This window comes from Eublepharis macularius, chromosome 1, assembly GCF_028583425.1.
Source record: "Eublepharis macularius isolate TG4126 chromosome 1, MPM_Emac_v1.0, whole genome shotgun sequence".
NCBI classification, from domain to species: domain Eukaryota; kingdom Metazoa; phylum Chordata; class Lepidosauria; order Squamata; family Eublepharidae; genus Eublepharis; species Eublepharis macularius.
In genome coordinates this window covers 7,755,551-7,777,434 of record NC_072790.1, presented here as the reverse complement: position 1 = coordinate 7,777,434, position 21,884 = coordinate 7,755,551, and the positions used below count along the sequence as shown (strand labels likewise).

At 45.4% G+C, this 21,884-nt stretch overlaps 3 pseudogenes; all 3 read right to left on the bottom strand.

Moving 5' to 3' along the window:
- Positions 1 to 1,576: 1,576 nt before the first annotated feature.
- On the bottom strand, positions 1,577 to 6,553 carry LOC129344636 (inhibitor of nuclear factor kappa-B kinase subunit alpha-like; annotated as a pseudogene).
- A 7-nt stretch (positions 6,554 to 6,560) lies between these two features.
- LOC129334342 (ETS domain-containing transcription factor ERF-like) lies at positions 6,561 to 8,952 on the bottom strand (annotated as a pseudogene).
- Positions 8,953 to 14,088: 5,136 nt separating this feature from the next.
- Positions 14,089 to 18,722, bottom strand: LOC129344562 (F-box only protein 34-like; annotated as a pseudogene).
- Between the last annotated feature and the right edge of the window lie 3,162 nt (positions 18,723 to 21,884).

The window sequence follows — 21,884 nt, the reverse complement described above, 5'->3', positions numbered from 1 at the left end:
ATCTGGTCAGATGTTGCAGATGAACCACTAGCATACAGCTTCATGGAACTCCCAGATGCTCCTCATGATTCAGATTCTGGGGAGAGCCAGGCCAGCTCAATCCCTTTCTGTGAGCCAGAAGATCCTATTTTACTTCTAAGTTAATGTAACAATTAAAAATCTGGTTCAGAATCTCGTTACCATGAAACTAAATCTGCCATAATGACATCTGTTCCTGTACAAAAAAGGAAATACAAAAGGTTCTGTGAACTCACTTTTTTTTTCTTCTAAGAAATTTTAAAATTTATTGTATTGAGAATTGGAAGTGCGTGTGTTATGTAGAATGGCTTGTCTAATAGCATAAACAGGGTTTACTCAAATGTTTGTATAACTGATATGTATTCAAAAGTATTGCTGCATCTCTTGTTGAGATGTAAAAGAGAAATGTACCGTTGGATTCATACTGGTTTAATATTGGTCTTAAAGGAACTTCTGCATAGTTACTCAATTCAGCTTTAAGGTTAAACACTGAACAAACTCACAAAGGTGGGGAAGGAATCAAGAATGTCAGAGGCCAAGCCCACCCCACCAGCTTTGGAAAGTAGGACTGGTCGATTGATTTGAAGCAATTTTTGGCAGAAGAAAGTTTTACTGAGCAAATCGTAAGATCAGTGCTAAATGTTCTTTTCCTATAAGGAACTATAGGAGTTAGACTGGGACCTTGGTTTTCCTGAGAGCCATGCTCTGTGAATCAGGAAGCAAGGAGAGGCTATGCACACATGCACACAACATGGCCACGAACTAATCGGGATTCCCAGAAAAAGAAGCATCTTAATCAGCCCTGCTTCTGTTCGTGTCATTTTAAAAAAATATTTTTTAAAGGGAAGGAAGAGTAAACATTGTTTTTCAAAAAAACCCACCAAAATTTCTGTAAACAAGGCAGTGCCCCCAACACAGGAGCCCCTTCCCTCCCCGCACAAAAATTTAAAAAAACCCAGAAGCCTATTGAAAGTGCAGAACCTGCCAGGGGCACCAGGCTGGGTTCAAAATCTTGGCTGCATCCTGGCTTTGCCCATCCTCCTCGTCCTTGGTCAGGTGCTTGATTGTGGCTGGGTGGTCTTCCAGGCACTGTGGAGCAATCCCCTGGCCCTGACATCAGCCACTAGGAAATGCTGCATGCAAACAGCTGCTTCCTCATCACAGTATTGCCAGGCAGGAAGCAGACCGAGTCTGTGCAGAGCGAGAAAGGCTCAAACGCACGTATGATCAGCAAAAAGCACAAATGGAACCAATTCAAAGGAAAACCACATGACAGACACATGCACACTTAAAGCAAGCTGACTCTGGAGAGGCTTTTGAAACTGCCCAAAGCACTAGCTGGGAGTTTCCATACATAACTTTTTTCACATTATAGAATTGGTCTGTATGATTCAAGTATTCCAACTGGCATGTTTGAAGGTAACACAAAATTGGGAAAATGTACACAAAAGTAAGTGTTTCCGCAGGTGACCCCTGGAAGATACAGGTGGTCTGGGATTGGGGGGGGGGGTGAGTCCAAATTCAGTGCTGTGTCCTTGCAGCTTCTGAGGTCACAATTTCATTCGCTGAAGGAGGAAAGAGGGTTACACGGAATCCCCCCTGCCCCCAGGTGGTCCACAGAGAGGAATGCATTGAGTGGAGAGGGGCTGCCCATGCCCTGGCTGTCGCTGCTGCCCAGGGAGCCCCCCCAGAGGCTGGCGGAATAGTTAGTGCTCCCCCAGAGGGATGTGGCAGGGAGCTCCCCACTACTGGCTCCTGACTGCCCTGCACCATTCCAGTGATTGCACAGGTCGCTGCGGCTGGGGAAAGCATGGGAGCCATCCATGGGCGCCAGCTGGCTCTGGCTGGTGCCCAGGGCTTGCCAGGTTGGAAAGGAGCTTCTTAAAGGCTGGCACAGAAATTCTTTTCCTTTTGACAAGAATGAGACTGTAATCAGTTTTAAGTGGATTTTGTTCTGATGCAGTGATCTGGAGTTCTTCCCCAAGTTCCTAAATGTACATTCCTATCCAAATGTATTCTGCTAAAGGTCAGCATGCCTACCCAGACCCACAATAACTGAAAATCCTGCCTAGGGCCCCTCCCCTTACAGTTCTAGCTTCTGCCACCGACAACATTTTCTGTTCTTGTGGTTAAAATCTATTTCTTGTACTAGCCTGTAGTCCCTTGTAAGGGAAAGGCAGGAAATAGAATAGTTCTGTGGTCAAGAGGACTAGCTACTTGTCTTAAGGACAGAGAGAGAACTACAACTCTGAAAAATAAAAAAAACATTCAAAATGGTTGCAAAAACACTCTAATGGGTGAATCCAAAAACATTTGTAGCTGTAGCTATTGTAATTCATAGTATGTCTAATAGTACTTCCATGAAAGATAGGGAATTCAATACTTCTCTTTTGCTAGTCAGACTAGCTAAATGAGAAACCTCTACCACAGTTGTAGTATTACACCATTATGTTTCACACACATTGAACTTTTTATTACTGGAAAAAGTATACTTAAGATGTTACATGCTCCTATGTTTATAGTAGAATAGATAGTCTCCCTCAACAAGGTGTTTCCACTGCATTCTAAAACACACAGTAGGAAAAGGGAGATGCCCCACCATGATTCACAAAATAGCAAACCATGGTTTTTCACTACAGAAATATATCTATGGGACATTGTTGTGTTCATGTGCTCTACTCTCTCAGTATGAGGCTAATAAATAGAGTGGTTTTGTATCTATCATAGTTTATGATTCAGCCAAAATGACAAGCTAAGATTTAGTCTCTATCCTCTAAATCAAGATTTAAGTTGCTTTTAAGACAGAACCAACCATAGCTGTGATTTGCATGAAATGATATGCTGAGCATAGCAATATTTGTAATTTCCTGGACAAGAGCAAGGAGAAGCGAGAGTGCTTACATTCATTTACACAATGATAACTAGCATTGTCCCTTGGAGAGAAACTGGTTGACATGAAGTGAATATGACTGAGAACCATTGGTGGATGTACGTCATGGGTTATCAATAGGAGATGGCAAAGTTTTTTTTTTTTTTTAAAGCTGACCAATGCTAGTGCTTTCTTGGATTCATTTCAATATCTATACTAATGCAGTGTTCCAACTGCTGGACTGAATACATTAATATATTCTGAAGATTCATGTTATCTCCCCAAACATAAAATACATAATCTGACAGACAGAATGAGGTATTATGTTACATACAATGACAGACCTTTTCCCCATTTCTTTTTCAAGGATCTTATACAACTTAGTATCAAATTTCATTAAATGTTTACAAATAGGGTAAGGTTTGGTTTTATAAACATCCAGGAACATCATGGAAAAAAATCTCGAGAACAGTTATCTAAACAGCAAAAGACATTGCAGTAAAATACACTGCTATGCTGGCATCTCTTGTCTTGCACAAAACATTCTGTAATAGTATTACTTTTTAAAACCCACCTGTGACTTCAAGCCCTGCTAGGACAATGACACCACCGTAAGGGCAAGGCCTGCAGAGACAGTTGGCAGGCTATACTACAATGTGCCAATACCTGTTAAAAAGGACATGTCAGCAGAAACCGTTAAAACGCAGGTGGGGTGGCATGCTATCAGTGCAGCATTATTCATAGAGAAACTTTCTATTCTTACTTGGTAAATACTGGGAATCCCCCTGTAATGACTGGACTGAGGTAAATCAGTCTGTCACACTATCCAATGCTGACACACTGCCCAACTCTAGATTTTTGATTGTTCAGGAGCTTTAATAGCATGTGAGGTGGGACCACGCCGATACAGAAGGGGTTACACATGGTCAACATGTGGCTTTGGCCACCAGCATGCTCACGCTTTGGGGGGGGGGGAGCCCCCACCTGCCAGCACAGCCCTCTAGCTGGGTCGTCTCCTGCACCCAAAGATCGTCTCTGCGCCCGGTTGGATCCAGGCTGTGCTGCAACCCAATCAACCTCTCCCCCCCCAGTCCCACTCCACTCCCCATTTTGAACACCTGGGGAAAGTCTCCTAGTTCGCTTTCTTCTTCCTCTCCTAACCTGGCCTTTAGAATAGCCAAAGCAAGTTGCCTGTTCAGGAGGCATGGCCATAAATGCACCCCCTCTGCAGCATGGGGGGGGGGAGACACTTCCCTCCCCCTCCCCAGTTACTGAGACAGAAGCAATGAGTATGCATGGAGGCTGGGTGGTCTGAAAATATTTAACATTAAAAGGAGGTGTGAGGACTAGAATGCCGCTTTACAGGTGTGTCCTGCCCACGGCGCCCCCAGTCCCACCCTGCCCCTGGAAGTTTCCCGGCATCTCCACCTACATCCTGGAATGGCTGCAATTTCAGCACCACTGCTGCCATCTGTGGAAGGGAGCTGCAGGAGTCCACAACCCGCCCCCCTGCAGAGCAAACCAGCTGGGCAGGAGCAAGAAAAGGGAGGCCAGAAAGTGCTCAGGGCAAGGGTAACCAATTTCCCATTTCAGTCTCTTTTGGGGAAGGCAAAGTTAGCGGGGAAGAGGATGTGCGGGGAGGATAGATGAGGGGAAGCTCCAGGATCCCGCCCTCCTCCCACAAGACTGTTTTTTATCTTGCTCAGCTACTTGCAGGCTGTTCATCTCTGCTGCTGGTGCTGCTGCTGTTGCCACCCCCCCCAGGGGGGGGGAGAGACTGCTGGTTACAGTCCCAGCCAGCAGCTGTGTTGGAAGGAGGGGCTGGGGTGGGAGCAGCTGCAGCTGTCGCCTCCATTTCTGGTGACGAGTCCTGTGCAAGAACCAGTTCCAAAGGCTGTCCTTCGGCAGAGCCACCTTGGCCGGTGGAGCTTCCAGGCTCTGGTGTGCTGGGTGCCTGCTCTGTGGGAGTGGCTGCCTCCATAATCTTCTGCCACACCTCTTGGATCTTGAGCTGCAGGCAAACCTTGGTGTTGAATATGTCGGGAGTACTGGGCCTGGAAGGCTGCAGTGGCTTGGGCTGTGGAAAAAGAACATGGCATCTGTGAGTGATGCCAGAAAAGAGTTCTGTTTGGGGCTCAGATCAGTCAACCAGCATGCCTTCTAAAAAGCAAAAATGGTTCACAACCTGTGAGAATGAGGGCTCCCTCTGCTTTCTGGCTGAGATATGGCAGCCATTTCCTGGAGACATTTGTGAGAGCCACGTAGACACCGGGGAAGCATCTACACTGGAACTAGGAGATTTAGCAGAACTCTGAGTGCAAGCTATTTTGAGCAAATGCCAGATTTCTCTCTGCATCTGCATCACAGAAATGTTGGCTTCCTTGATATTATTCAGAGCCACTTCAATCTTGGGCAGCAAATCAGTTATCTTCTGCTTGCAGCCTAACAGCTTGCTAAGATGTCTGTAGAGTTCCTTGAACACCCAGTCCTGACTCTGAGCCATCTGAGTGATGATCTTCACCATCTCTGTGCTGTCGCTGTAGGAATGATCTGGGGCCCAGGGCTTTAACTGCTTGTAGAGTTCTATCGGTCTTTGTATATCGCCTTGACGCCGTGCATGGGGGTTCCTTGGCAATTCTGCAATCTCTGTATGCAAAGACACGATCTGGTCATCGAGGTAGCCAATATCTCCAGCCTGTTCACACTGCAAGGCTTTCTCTTCCATTTCTTTCCAGGCTTTCAGCATTTTTTCTGAGGATAATCCCGTAGGTTATTTGATCACTGTATCTTTCCAAGTCAAGGTGGATGCTCTGCTGGAAGAACTGCTGTGATGCTGACACCATGTTGTTTTTCATTTTGGTTAAATTGGCATTGTATCTAAGAAGACTCAGCATGGCAGCTCTCTGCCCTCGGAACATTCAGCTATAATCTTCTTTCAGTCCCATCACGTAGTACACAGCTTCAGCCCATATCTTACAAAGTTGCAAAATAGGCAACTGAATTTTGCTGTCCTGTACAATGCAGGTTCCTAGAAGAAAAGGGACCATCATATATAGTTTTGCTTTTAATGAACAAATAAACCATGTAGCTATCCCAGTCTCTTATGCCATCAATAATACACTCAGAGGCTGGCTCCTGGGGGTCCAGGCATATCCGCATTTTGAGAAGTTCCTGGTTGACTGTGCTTATGCCAGTCTCAGACTCAATCCGACACTGAAGTGAATGGAAACTTTCCTCATAATGCAGCGGAAAAGACAAGATCTTGGTCAATTTAAAATACTCATTTTTTTCCTTTAAAAAAATGCCCTGGTGGCTCTATACCTTAAAGAATTTTAGGGGGGGGCTCAACAGGAAAGATAACCACTAAAAGTAAAGTTGCCCCAGTGTATTAATATTTTAGAAATCCCCCCATCCCCACAAAGAGGTTTTTTAATGTTTTTTATATATATAACTTTGTATGTGTATAGACAAGTAAAAACTCTTCAACATTACCACTACCCCCAAATTTGTCAGGCTTTCGAGGGAGGCAAAATAAAATAAAATTTACAGAGTTTCAAGGAAGAAAAGGGAATCGACAACAGTAGCAAGATAATCTCTGAGTTAAGGCAGCAAAACCAGTCCCCCACCCGAAAGTCTGTCTGTCCTGGGAAGAGAGGGGGCCAGCATCACAGCTCTAGGAGTCCCAGTTCTCAAGGGTAAGTTCAGCAGTGGCCTGCTGCAGCTCCGTGCTGATCCGCCACCCGCTTACTCCATCTCCGTGACTGCTGGTGTCACCTTCCCCCTTCACCTTGTTGTCTGTCTCCTTGCCCCCTGCACCAGCTTCCAGCCACTGATCCTCACTCCAACGACGCTTGAGTCATAGCTTGAGTGGGATACACTTCCCACTTTCCCCAGCCCGGGCAATAGGGGGAGCTGCTGGCTGCATCTCCTCTTCTCCCCCAACCTTTTCTGGGGGTGTAGGAGGGGCCTTGAAGACATCCTCATTGTTGTCTTCTTCCTTGCTGATATCTGTGATTTCCACTGTGAGATCCTCTTCCGACTCCCCCTCTGAGATGGGTTCCACTTTGATTTGAGGGAATGGAGGCAGATCGGCCACCGATGCAGAGAAAGAAGAGGGGAGGCCGCTGCTGGATTCTCCAGGGGCCACTGTTGGGAGCTGCTGCTTCTCGCGGTTGTGGCACTCCAGCAGTGGCAGCTGCAGCTTAAACTTGAAAGAGCTTGATGGATCCTCAGCCTGTGGTGGCAGTGGTGGAAGAGGGGCCTTGTCAAGGTGCTGGGGCTGGGGGATAACAATGTTGGGGTTGTGTAGGAAAGCTCTGGGACTAAGGTGGTAGTTACATGTACTCTGGGTATGGGCCTGAAGATAGCGCTTCATGTCGTCAGGATTGAAGGAGAAGTGGCTGCCACCTAGATACATGGGGCTGAGGGTGGGTGAAGGAGTGTAGTTCATGTGTGTTTGAGTGAGAGGGAGTGCTGGGGACAACTGAGGAGGTAGAAGGGCAGCGGGTCCAGCCATGGGGGACACTGGAAATGTACTGAGGGGCTCAGGAACCTGAAGGTGAGGATAAAACCTGAAGAGGCTGTCATGGGTCAAGCAGGGGTGGCTAGGCACGGGGCCCCCACGGAAACAACATCCCTCTCCACCATGCCTCTGCTCCTCATCCAAGGACTCCTCCACTTTGGCGTTAGCTGACGTCCCATCACTAGTCGCTGACTGAGCCACGGGCCAAGTGGTGAGCCACTGCTGAGAATATGCCAGGTGAGTGCAGCTGATCAGCAGAGGACAGCATGTCAGATGGCGTGGAGGGTGGGAACTGGAAGTGGGAGCCACCTAAGGGCACCGGCGGGGCATTCTGGGGCACTGCTCCACCTCCCATGCCCATGTTAATGAAGGGATAGCTGACCAGCACCAACTTGTTGAAGTTGAACTTGTAGGTGAAATGCTTGCCCTTGGTCTTGTGCCAGATCTGCTTGTTCTAGTAGTACCTGAGTGCCTGGCTGAGCTTGTCATTGTTCATTTGGGGCTTACATTTCTACCCAGAGCCAGGCCACTTTGTCTGGAGACTTTTTTTTTTAGGGAATTTCAGTATTTACTCAAAGGCATTTCAGAGAACATGACAGATTTACAGTATTAGCAAACCCCCCTTTCTGGAGCCCAAGAATCCCTCTTGCAAAGATGAAGGACCTTTAAAAGTTCAAGTTCTAAGTAACAGAGTCAATTACATTTGTCCCCTCTCCTCCCCCAAAACACAACAACGAAGCGCTCTGTGTGCTAACAACACAGCTTTTTTAAAAAAGGAAAACAAAAATTCTGCATTGTTCTAAAACTAGATAAAAAATAGTATTTCAAACTGTACAGTCACCAGAAGTAGTTATCAAAAATTCACACAATTCACTTGGCATCTCCAGCACCTTCAGTTTTCTGTGCCTGATCTGTTTTGGCATCTCCATTTTCTGCAGGGTTATTCCCATCCTTGCCTGCATCAGCTTTCCCCTTTCCCTTAGGTACCTTCTCACTCTTCTTTGGAGCTGCCTTTTTAGATTTAGTTTCTGTCTTTGGAGGAGCAGGTTTAGCAGATAACCTTGCTGATCTCCGCTGTGGCTCATCCTTTACTTTGGCCTTATCACCCTTGGTATCTCCTTCAGCCTTTCTCTTTGGCTTGTCTGCAACGTGTGATTTTAAAAAAGGGGGAGGAAAAAGGCGATGCGCGGCTGAGGTGACGGAGGAATAAATGAAAAGGCACGGGTTGCAGGTGAGGAAGAAACTCGACCGGTCATGGGGGGAAGGGAGAAAACCTGCAAAAGGAAAGGATGAGGGAGGCAAGAAGAAAAACGACAGTAGGGGGAAGGTCCAGTGGTTGGGCTCACTCATGTTGCTCGCGACCCCACTCGTCTGGAGATTTGATGACAAATTCCCCATAGTCCCCCTGCCAGGTGATGGCATCATGGCACTCCTCTTTATGCAACAGCTCCAGAATAAAATGCCACAGCTGGATTTGCCATGAGCCAGGACTCAACTCGGGCTTGTAGGCCCAGTCTGGTAAGGCGAAACCTGCGTCCGCCAGGGTCTTCTTCGCTCCTGGTGTGTGCAGCCTCCAGCCGCCAGGTCGCTCTCGGGCTCTACCCCCACCCCCCGCTGGCCCCCACTCCACCATCAGAAATTCCTGTATAAGGTCAAAGGCCTTTATTGATGTTTCCATTTTTTCCAGACCTTTATGAGAAAATCCTGTCTGCAGGCTTGGTGGTATTGTCAGAATTGTGGCCACAGTATCTGTCACTGTGTTGCCTTCTTCCACCTCTCACATTTCTCTCCTGGTTAGTGAGTCCTTCAGGGGCTGTTGCAGCTGGAATGTTGGGTGAATTTTCCAGATGACATGGGGAAGTCAACTGCAGACATGTGTGCAATCTTCTATAGAGAACCGGGCCTGGTTCATGTTGGTCTGATTTTTAGTGCTGGAGTCTTCCACACATTTCCTCCTATTACTCCTGCTCATTTTCCTCCAACAACGTGTAATGTACATACTTTTGGATTATCAGAGTACCCATTGACAATCTCAGCTTCCTCATAAATATAGAAACATCTCCCCAAACACTCCTTCTCCTTTATATCATTACAGCTTTAATACCATGAATTCTTACATTGTTTTGGATGTAAGAGCTAATTCTACCACTAAAAATACCATTCAAATCCTTATTAAGGAGAAAGCAGACAGACCAAGAAAGCAATTAGAAAATCACATGCTGGAGTAAGATTTCTCTCCTGATGCACTCTCCTGTACAATTGCAATCCCTCTCAGCTCATTTTGGACACAGAAGGGCAACTTGTGGGATACACCTGCTTATCCTTGGTTCAAAGACAATGCCACTTTAAATCTCAAGACACTAGAAATGGACAAAAAGGACACATGTAGAAAAGTTCCATCAGAAATACATGCTGCAGTGCTAGGTCCACAAACATAATATATGGAATGGTACCTATGGGTAAAAAAACCTCCTGGCCAGTGTAGGAATTGACAGCATCTCCCAAATGGCCCTTTTTCAAAGCACTGAAGTGCTGCACATGTTTATGCACCCGGAAGTCATCCTAGGGCTTGAGTGCCATGGATCCTCCCTCGGGTGCTGCAGACTCCCAGATGTATTGCCGCCTCAGACTCCATCACACCTGCTGCAACCCTAGTACATTTTATATGTAAGCAAGGGCAAAGTTTAGCCAGAGCTTTCTAAAAGCAATTTTTGTGATAATTTCACACAGTTTCTTTTGACCTGTTGTCTTAATAAAGGAGCTGAACGTTTTTGGGATGCTACAAGGAGGGAAGGGTGTTTTGTCTTTTATTGTAACACAAAAGCCTCAGAACATTGCATGGTAACTGAAAAGCCAGTCAGTGACTTCTGTGAACAAAAAATACACTTATCGGCTTCATAAAAGCTACTTGGCTAACTTTCTTCCTCAGAACACTTTCAAAAATGTTGGTGGAACAGGTTAAAAGGCCACAAGACTTCTCAATTCAGCCAAGATGATTCACTGTGTTGAACAGCTACAGCACTGGGGCTGCTTCAGAGCAGCTGCTGAAATCCACCACAGTCTGCACTAAAGCAGGCTCAGGCTCAGAAGCTCAGCAGCACCCAATTCTCAAAGAAGAAGAACCCCGACACAGGTGAAAAGGTTCAGCCTTCTTCCCAGGGGTGGAAGGCAAAGCTGACTACAGGATCTAGAGCAGAAGCCTGACTCAGAACAAGAAGGTGGTGGGTAATAATTGAAAGCAGACAGACAGGGAAGAGAGATCAGATCAGAAGGAATCTACTGTAACCTCCTCCTCAGTCAAAAATCTGTATCTGGTATCAGGTGCTCTCCAAAGCCTGAGTCAAAACACACAATAGTGACAGGGCCCAAATCCAGTCCCAGGAACCACAATGGGGCAACGCCACACTCATCCCAGAGATGCTGCTCGGCATACTGACATCCAATTTGCATTCACAGTACAAGACACATTCCCTGACCCTTTATGCACCGGCACTGGGATGCAGACACCTCTCATAAACAAACCTTTCTCTCAAGCTAGAAAATAGGAATGGGGGGACTCTGAAAGACTGTAGAGGACACAGCCCATTTTATTCCATTTGCTTTGAAATCTGATAAGCTAGGTGACAATGTGGGCAGCTGATGAGATACCTAGGTCTGTTCCAATTTCCATCAGTCTTCCCCAGAGACTCTCACCCATCAGTATTGCTTAATGGAACAATCTCCTCAGAACTGGAACTGTTATTAAATCTTTTGGAAAACAGATTTTTACTAAATGTGAAGCCTGCTCAAATTAAAAAACACTAAAATATCTCCTATAAAGACTTACTCAAAAGTGAATTACTTGTATCAGCCATTCCAGTAGCTTAGAAGAACTAACAGCTGTCTCTGCACTTTCTATGGTTGGCTAAAGGAATCCCCAATTATTGGCTAGTCTGATTCTGTCGCTGCCTGCATTGCAAAATTTACAAGAAGTAAATGGCCAGTAATTGGAGACATAAGCTACTTTCATTCTTAGAAGAACTCATATGTAATATTCTATTCTAGAATTAGATGGTTTAATAATCTTTTCTGGGGATAAAGAGGTATTTGCTCCCCTCCCCCTTTAATTCCAGTCATTCTGTCTTATCTTTGAAAATGGATTCCATCTTCTGTTTTTAATATTTTAGGATACACAAAAAAATTGATCTAGCCACGCTACCAAAGTTGACTTCCGTTCTGCCAAGTTTGAATACTTTGTTTAAGCATTTCCCTTTCCAGTGATCTCTTAGCACAGAGTAGGAAGTGCATTTCACTTCTGTTTTGTAGGAACTTGCATTAGTAAATCCCGGCGCAACCAGTCATGCAGGGGTCAATCAGACTTTGCTACTGCAGCCTTTTCAGAGTTATTGTGTGTAAAGAGAGTAGTAACCTGTTCCTTTATATCTCTTCTCTCCCTACTCCCAGCTTTCATATAAAAACTTCAAAAGATTGACAGCCCAATACCTTGGTTGAAAAGTTTTTTTACACTTCTTTGTAAGTTTGAGTATGAATCACCTCTGCCTTTATGTTTTTTTAGACATATTCTTTGGTAGGCAATTAAAGTTCAAAAATACCTTTGCTTATGGACACTTGCCATTTCCTATGCGTTCAGGTTTGGTGATCAGTATAGTCTTATTACAAAAATTTCCACACTTTCTGTGTCTGAGCTAAGCCTTCCTTGGTGAGCAGCACTCCAGTAACCCCTAAGCTAATGTCAATGTGCTGTTCTTGTGGGCTGCAAGGACTTGGCTTGGGGGGTGTTCGCTTTTTAAAAGTCCAGAGAAAGACAAATAAAGGAAAAAGGAAGCTGAGCCTCCTCCCCATTGCCAGTGTGGCAATTCAAGGGCTGCTGATGGAGCAGTTGTTCAACTGAAAATTTTAAGTTGATGTAGGTCCCGTTTGCACTGTGGTCTTCAATATAAGTCACATGGAAGTTTTTGGTCCATATTTCTTGGAGAAAGAACAAGTAAACATCTCTGAAGATGCACAAGTGGTTCTTCCTGTACTGTTTGTATAGTTCAGAATGCGGCAAATTCCACCTCAGAAAATTATAATCACAGTTTGGATCTCTACCAAACCAGTATTCATTGTTCAGTTGGCAAAGCTGGGGTCAGGGCACAGAAGCACCCCCAGGGCTATTGATTCCAAGAAACAAAGGGATAGAAAACAAATGTACCAAGAACCTGAAAAAGACTTCTTCCCCAGTTCACAGATTACACAGGCATCTTTGCAAAATCAGAAACAAGACAGACCAGGGGGATTCTGGGTGTCCTGCAAGTTGTTCTGATGCTTCACTAAGATGAGAAGTCAGAAAGGAGAACCGCCTTCCTGACCCAACTCTTTCCTCCTGCATCTGCACATGACACAACCCAGGCCTGTGGGGCTGAACCAGAAACAGACTTCAGGCAGGTGCATTTCACTAGTGCAGCTTTTTCTAAGGCCTGCCTAAGCAACTTCACCAGGTAGTGCAAGAGAGAGAACATGCACTGGGGTGGAGAGTCTGCACTTCCTCTCTTCCCCAGCTTCTCTCAGCAGGCAAAGTCCTCTTGGCCTACTTCCCTTTTCAGCAAGAGGTCAACCCTACCAAGGGGTAAAGGGCACAGGTAAACACAGAGAGGAAACCAAGAATGCCCAGGCAGCTTTTCAACTACAGGAGGCAGGGAGCTGTCCAAATCCACTAGAAAAGAAAGACCATTCCACCCCTACCACTGAAAAAGCCACCCTCTCTTTGTACTGCTTCCTTAAAAAACAAAAAAGGTAAGAGAACTCTGCAGCCAAATACTATAACATCCCTGCTAGTAAACCCAAAACAATGCTTTCCCAAATGAATGTGCTCACCAGCCTGCACCCAGAGTCCGCACTGCTTGTGCTGGGCTCCCAGAGAGGGTGTCTGTTGGCAGTTTCAGTTGGCAGGCAGCTCCAGTGGAATCACCACCCTCAGAGACATGTTGGAAGTTATGTATAAGACGTGTGACCCATTGGATATCTGCAAGGTGACACTTGTGCTCCTGCTCATGCCCTGCTCTGTCCGTCCCCCAGAAGCTGTCCACCTCAGAGCCTGGGGGCTGTTGTGGACCCCTAGTGAACTACCTCAGGGTACCCCTTGCATGGGCCCTGAGGGGTGACCCCATGGCTAGGGACCACCTTGCATTGGATGTCCCCATGCTTGTGGTGGACCACCCATGGGATGACCCCAATGAGGTCCCATGCCCCCAGAAGGATTGTGGGACCAGTTAAACCATCTCATTGAAGATTCACCTTTACCTATTTAGAGTTTCTTTTCAGAAACATTTTAATATATATTTATATATATAATATGTATATATTATACAGGGTATACAGATTTCCAAGAACAAGACACTTTAAAACATGGGACTGTAGCCGCAACACTCTCATCGTTGTGTTGTAGCAATTTGTGTTGGTCAGTCAGCTGTTGAGACATTCAAAGACTGAAGATTCTGGAGTGTTATTTACACAGGTGGGCCGAGAGCTCTTTCCTCTAAAAGGCTCTTGTGATTTAAAGTATGTGCAGTTTCAAAGCCCTGTGGAAAGGGGACAAAAGAAAAAAAACACCCACAAACTATGTACAGTGTAAACAGCATAAGGTGTGATATCCTCCGCCCGCGCACGACCAAGGCTCCCAAAGAAGCCACAGAATGGGCTAACAGTCCTCTTCTGTTTCCCTGGGTTTTTTGCGAATAGCAGTTAAAGCTGTGGCAGGCAGGGATCCAATGATGGTCATGAAGGCCTAGTTTGTACCTGGGGACATTCTTCTGGGAGTGGTGGCAATACATCCAATAGCCAGGTCCGTATGATAAAGCTTGGCAATAGGGCTTTGGGTGCCACTGACAGAGAGAGACATCTCCCTTGACATACTTTTTCTTGCACTGCTTACAAGGGTCCTCCTGGTAGCGAGGATCATGAACCCAGCGGGAATCTGCCGGCCTGATGTAGTAATGATAAATTTGAAATAGCCACAAGTGCATTTGAAGGCCAGTGGACTCTGGGTGGGCAGCAAACCGAAGATCTTCATGAGGCTGTGGTGGGGCAGGAAGACCAGATATTTCTGGGGTTCCAGCAGCTGCTGGGTCTTGAACCTGGTCTCCAGAAAGTCATGTGAGCTCTGTCTCTTTAAATGGCAAGAGTGAAGAGCCTGAAAAACACTTTCCATGGGAGATTCTGGAGGGTCTCCCAAAATGCTGTTTATCATACAAGGTGTGTCATTGGGTCTTCCTTCCCATGAGCATCCTTTTGATGCTCTTCTGTGGTAACATCTCCTGTACGGAGGTGCTTGTGGTGAATTTCATGCTCAGACAACAGTAGGAATAACCTCCCTGGAAGAGAATCTTCCCCGAAGCTTGAGTTGGAAGGGTGCACTTTTCTACATGCTTTATCTGTCTTTGTGACAGAGATGCTAATGCTTAAGGACTCTTTTGTCCTTAGATGTGAATTCAGATGAGGAACAGCTCTTGGTTCTTTAGGCATACAACCAACAGCTGCATTTTTCCCATGTAAAGAACACGGGTGTCCTGAGCGGTTTCTGGATATGTAGAGGGAAGTGTTGTTGGGATCTTTTTAGTCTCACACCAACTACCAGATGGCTCTGAAGACTCCAGATTGAGTTTAGGATTGGAGTTCTCCTAAAGAGCAGTCACAAATGAAGATGACTGGCCAACAGGTGGAACTTCCCATAAGTCATCTGCTACCGCAGAGCCATGCTTTGAGCTCTACCCATCATCACCTCTGCCCTGTTCTTCCTGGTTAAGAACTCCAGAAGGCACCTTGACAGCTTCATTCGCAGCTGGTGTTCTGCTTGCCAGTAGCACTCGCCCGACATTATGCCAGAAGCTGTTGTTCCTTGAGAGGCTTCCTGCCTTGCATTTGCTCTGCCATCTCAGGCACTCTGATTCAAGCTTTGTCACCATGTCCAACACATGCACCGGATCAGCCTGCTGCTCTCCATCACTACTGCTCCCCCAATTGCCTTTTCAGACTGTGGCTTGCAGCCCCCTAAGGTGGAAAATGGGGCAGGTGCAGGAAGCGTGACTTTGGGCTGCTCTGGAACCCTGGTCACAGCTGGGGCACTGGGGCAGTTTTTGGTGCAGTCAGCCAGTAACGCACTTGCTCATTGTTCCAAGAAAGCAACAATCTTGATCATTGACAGAGGCCTCCCTGGGAACCCCCCCTCCCTGCCATCACTCATACTATGGATGGAGCAGTGTTCAATGCCTCAGGCAAATGGCTCAGACTGGTAGCACCTCCCACTGGCCTCTCTTGGCCTTTCCAGGTGAATCTGCCTTCCTGAGGTCCAGTGACTTTTCCTGCGCCTGGTCACCCTCCCATTGATGTCCCAGGTGATGTCTTTTTGGAGGATATCCTGTTGCTGCTACACTGCTGGGCTGCAAAAAGGTGATCTTGGTATTTCCTGGTTTTATGACTGCCCAGATGTCCAACAGCCCCTCCATCCTCCACCTGGTGGATGGTGGCAGGCAAGGCGCTCTTTTTCTACCTCACGTTTGGCCCTTTGACACAAGTGTGGCTGCCGTTCCTGCAGCAGAGAAAGTTGGCAGAGAGGTTTCCCAGTGGCTTCTGGAGACAGGGGCTGGCTAAGAGATTGGCCTTGGGACTGCTACGGTTTTCTTCTTTTCCCAGTCTCTGTTGGCTCTTGGGTGGGCTTTGTGGGGGATCCTGGTTGATTTCAAGAGGCTACTCTTTTGCAGCTTGAGATATGGCTTTAAGATCCATCTGTGGTGTCTGGTACAGTTTCATAAACTCATCTGTATAGTTTTCTACTCAGTTCCAAAATGCCTTTTCAAGACTGTCAATGACAGCCAGTTGCGTTACTTGATTTAGGGCTTTGAATTTAAACAGTCTCTTGCAGGATCTGCTTCAGTTTAGCACAGTCCACCCTGATGTATTGCAAAAGTTCAATGTCATGAACATTGGCATTGTCTTCAAAACACACTGTCAGTTCCTGTAATTGGGTAGAAATGCGGCTGAACATTGCATTGAAGTTGTTGCAGCTGAGAGAGAACTCCCAAGGCAGAATTGCAAAGTTCCACTGCATGTTGATTCCCTTAACAGTAGGTGTGGATAAAGTGGCAGATCTCCATTAACAACTTTTTGACCAGCATCATCTCATCAATCTGCATAATGTCCTTTGGTTGTCCAGCAAGATATTTTTCCAGTGTATCCAAAATAATCGGCTGAGATACAGACTCCCACTGGAGGGTGAGACTAGCTGGCCTCTACCTGCCCCTTCTAACCCTCTGAGGCTTGGATGCTTCTTTCCCTCCCTCCTGTGTTGGTAGGTTCTGGCCCTGGTAGCCTGCTGGGGCAACTGGGCAGCTGTATCCTGGCTGTCTCCCATCTCCTCCTCCCAGCAAGTCCAAGGGCTGTGCCTCAGACCCCAGATACATCAGACTATTTTTCTAATCTTCAAAGCAGTGGCACAGAACAATTAGTTAGCATTAAAGGGTGAAAGCTACAAAGAGCAGAGCTTTATAATGGGTTTCTTCACATCATATTTATGTATTGGCATACTTCAATATAGTGAAAACTTGTAAATAATTTAGTCTATTATCTTGTTAAAAAATCTTTATCTGTACATCCCTACAAGTCTCTCCTTGAGGTCTGTCCAATAGGTTTGTTGCCTGAAAAAAAGTACCAACCCTGCTTGGATGCTGAATGATTCCAATATTTTTACCATTCACACAGATCTGTGGGTAGGTTCTTTCATGGTACACACAACTACTTGGCTTCACTTTAAGTTTCTTTACACTACAAAAGGCACTTGACTGGGTTTGATAAACATATGGTGGATAGACCAAGACTTGTGAGGTCATACCTGTAGTACCGAGACTGCAAGTATGTTGAACAGTCTTTGATACATGGCTAGCAGACCCAAAGTCAATTACCTTAACCCTGTATGGCTGCAGGGCAGGATCCACCAACATGTTTTCTGGCTTGAGGTCAGCGTGTATTAAACCAAGACTTTTTAGTTTTTTCAGTGCAGTGTCCACTTGTTGCAGAATAGGCCATATAACTTTCAACTGAAGAGGGCTAAACTTGTTTTGTTTCAGAAAATCATATAAATTCTGTTCCAACATTTCAAAAACTAAGCAGGTTGTGATGCTGAAAGCACTCATATGCTCTCACAAAGTTAAATTCATCAGCATTTTCATTACTTAGTCTTGCTAATATGCTCACTTCAATTTGCCCTTGACGTGCATAAGACAGATGGTTCTTCAGAATTTTGACTGCCACTATCTCATTTGTTCCTCTTTTCCAGAACTTTGCAACTTGTCCAAAGGTCCCTTAGCCAAGGAAATCAACAACTTCATAAGTATTTGTCACAGAGCATACCCCATGATGCACTAACTGATAATCACCATCACCATTTGGCTTTGAAGTTGCAGTAGTTGTCACAACTGTCACTGGGTTCCCCAAGTTTGTTTGCAACATTGCAGGCAATATAGGCAGTTCATCAACAATCTGCATTCTACCTCTCTGATTCTCCAATTCTTCACTTTTACACTTCAGTCCACATCACTGGGATCTGTCCAAGGCGTTTAACCCACTTTCCTGTATCCCAGTCCAAGGTGCTTCCACTTGAGGTTGCTGTGCCCCGCTCACTCACTCCAACAGTTCCGGGATCAATGGCAGGGGGTACCGATTCTTCACCATAGTCTTATTGAGGGCACGGTAATCATTGCAGAGACGAAGCTCACCACAAACAACACAGGTGCTGAGGTGGGTGAGGTAGAGGGTTGGATGAACCCACGTTTGTCCAGAAAATCCCGGAGGGCATGGCACTCCGGCTTGGAAAGCAAGTACAACTGACCAACAGGCAGGGGTGCTCCTGGTTGCAAGTCAATCCCACAATCAAAAGGACAGTGCGGGGGAAGTTGGTCTGCCCCCCTCTCTTCAAATACATCTTGAAAATCTGCATACGGTGCAGGGAGACTGGGTCTCCGTAGGCGCAGTCACTCCTAACAGGGTGCAGTGGTCTAGATGAGGGCAGGAATCCCAGAAACTAAGCTCTTGTGCTGTCCAATCTATCAGCAGATTGTGCAACATCAGCCAGTCCATTCCCAGTACAATCGGGAAACGGGGCATATGGGCAATGTCCAACCTCAGAGTCTCCTGATGCTGATGGATACACAAAGTCAAGGGTTGGGTCTCTTTCATGACTGGTCCAGAGCGCAAGGGCCAGCTGTCAATAGCTTCCACCTGGACTGCTGTAGCCTTGTCCTGTAGTGGCACCTGGTGTTGGGTGGCAAAGATGAGGTCCATATAGAAGCATGAGGCCCCAGAATCCACTAGGGCATGGGACAGGATCCATGCCCCCCCTTGGTGCTTGTAGCCAGACAGGGACTAGGATGTGCTGTGGTCCTCTGCCACCAGGTCCATCGAGCCCTTTTGCTTGCCCCAGGAAGCCAGGGCCCAAGGCCCCTGGGGCTTGGCATTTCCCGGTGTCTGCTGCTTCTCAGGGCAGGTGGTGGCAAAGTGTCCTGGTGCCCCACAATAGAGGCACAGGTTAGCTTGGTGCCGCTGGCCTTTTTCCGCTGGGGTAAGGCGTGGTCTTGCAGCCCCAAGTTGCATAGGCTCCACCACGTCTTCTGGGGAATGAGTCAAAGGTTGCAGGCCCCCCTGGGGGAAGGGTAATTGGTAGTCATGTGGCCCCGGCTGCTACTCCTAGCCTGGCATCTGTCCTCCAGGCACCCATTTATTTGCAGGCTGAGTGCAATCAAGGCCTCAAGGGTGGTAGGCCGCTCCACCCAGGCTAACTCATCCAGCACTTCTGAGTGTGTGTGTGTGTGTGAGAGAGAGAGATCACCATCTTTTCTCATGGTTCTGCTTGTGCAAGAGAGCTCTAGAGGAAGTATTAATTTTTTTATTGTGAGGATAAAATACAGAAATGGAGAGTAATGTTGTAAGCTCATTTTGATCTGCTCAGGGAGAACAAGCTGAGTATAAATTATGTAAACAACTTCTAAACTAGTATATCTGCTCCAAGGGGGAAACAGTAGCTTCTTAGAGTTGTAGTAAATAAGGAGGGAAGGATAAACCTCCTTTCCACTCATGCATCCCCAGAGGAAAAAGAAGAGACTGTCTTTGTAATTTATGTTTATTTAAAAAAAAAAAGAAATGCTCCCTGAACACAGTGTCAATGGCAGTTCTCCTTTGGCAGACATACAGACTAGCCTTCATAATAATATCCTACAAGGAACATACCTTACTGTCAGTTTTAACATTTCAAAGAGAACACTCCTTGCATTTTTTCTCATGTATTTCTGTTATGGAAAAAAAGAAATGCAGAAATACTATGGTAGAGCTGTTGCTATGGCACTGTACTACCAGATTGTTTTATTCATTGTGGGGAAGAGGAAAGCTGTTGCCCCTTACTTTTCTTGGTTTATGTGGTCTGGGAGCAAGTTTTGTGTGATGCATTATCTTGACAATAGGGTCAATAGGCAGGTTGTGAGAAATAAATGAAGATTATGCTTGACTACCACAATTGCTCTTTGTTTTTGTATATTAATTGCCACTGGTTTCTGTGTACTTCGATTAAGCAGGAAAACAAACTTAAGCACATTTAGTACTCTGAAAAAACAATAAACTATCAAAATATGTTATGAAAAAATAACGGGTTTGAAAACAAAGGTTTTATATGTGGATACCTCCAGCAATTTCTGTATAAGCCCCAAGTAAGCAAACGGAGCAGCTGCAACACAAATTATGCATCCCCAAACTCCTGTGACTCTTCCCAAAGGGGAACCGATGCCAATCCTTCCTTCAATGGGGAGGGCAGCTGCCACTCAAAATTATTTTGGGGGCACAGCAGTTTATGCAGTCCCACACCATTGGGAATTGTAAACCAAAATTCTACCAGCATTTTGAAAATCTACAAATTTTATTTTTTATTTTTTATTTACAGAACATCCTCTGTTGCAAAGAAATTTTTCTTTCAGCGGAGATTATGTGGAACCAGAGGAGTAGAAGATAAATACAAATACTTTATCTGTAAAGTATACAAATGTTGAATTCTGTAATCATTGAAATGTGAATTATGTATAAAAGGGGAAATGTTATGTAATTTTTTGTAATTAGATACAATGTGTTTGGTAATTTCTCTGCCAAAAATTTAAGATAAAACACACAATGATGCATAGTGACAGAGGCCAATGATGTAAGCAATAAAAATAGTTTAAACTTTGAGTAAAAAATAACGACTTTCAGTAATATTTGTATTAATTTTCTTCTAGAGTCAAAATGTTTCTGTTTGCCCAGGCTTTTAATTAAATGGTTGATGTTTTAACACCTTTTTATACTGTGTTTACAACCCTGAATGTGTCAAAATAATTTGAAGTTTTTTATTCCACGACTGGAGTTTTCTTTCTATTGAGTTTTGCGAAACTACTATTTTGTGTTGTGAGATGCCTCAGGAGGGATCCTCTGTAGAAAAGGCATTAAGATGTTATTATTAAATAAAAGAATAAATAAATCAAAAACATTTTTAAATTGTAAACACACATTGTCTCTGAAATATTTGGATAGATGGACAATTTTTCCCAGGCTAGTTAATGGGGGACATTTCTCACACAAAGAAGTTTACAAATGTTTATGAGCATCTGCAGTGAAATATGAAAAGCAATGAAAAACCTCTTCAACTCAGAGAAAGTGGAAGAAACAGCCTTCCCACACCCTGCCATCCTCTCTAAACCTTTTTTCACTGGTTCAGGGGCTTCCCTGGCAGAAAAAGACATTTACCACACGCTGTCTACCTTCTAAGTTTAAGTCAGAGAGCCCTGACCCAAAACTTCCCAGGGTTCCCTCTCCTATCCTGGAGCCTCCACCAGATAAGCACTCCACTCCCTGTGTTTACTTCCTCTCACTCACGTACTGTCCAGAGCTCTCGAAAAGGGAACTGAAAAATAGTTTCTCTTGTATACACTCATAGATCCAGAGGAGTTAGCCGTGTTAGTCTGTAGTAGCAAAATCAAAAAGAGTCCAGTAGCACCTTTAAGACTAACCAATTTTATTGTAGCATAAGCTTTCGAGAATCAAGTTCTCTTCGTCAGATGCCTGATCCAAACTGGTCAAATACAGAGGAGGAGGAGAGAGAGGGGAAAGAAGGGGACATATATCACAAGGGGACAGGATGCAATTAGCGGGGAGGCAACCCAAACATTCCTTTGCTAGTAAATGTAAACATCTCCTTTTGGTGTGGAGTCAGTTTGCCGTGTTAGTTTTCAGCAGTGAAAGTATCCAATTCCTATGTAGTATAAGCCTTCGATAACCACAGCTCTCCCTGCCAGATGCATCTGACAAAGAGAACTGTGGTCCCCGAAAGCCCACACCAGGCGTCACTGGGCTCCCCCAGATCATGCCTCTGTAAAGGAAATCAGTTACCTGTGATAATGTGATAACCATTCATAGTCTCTATTCAGTCCC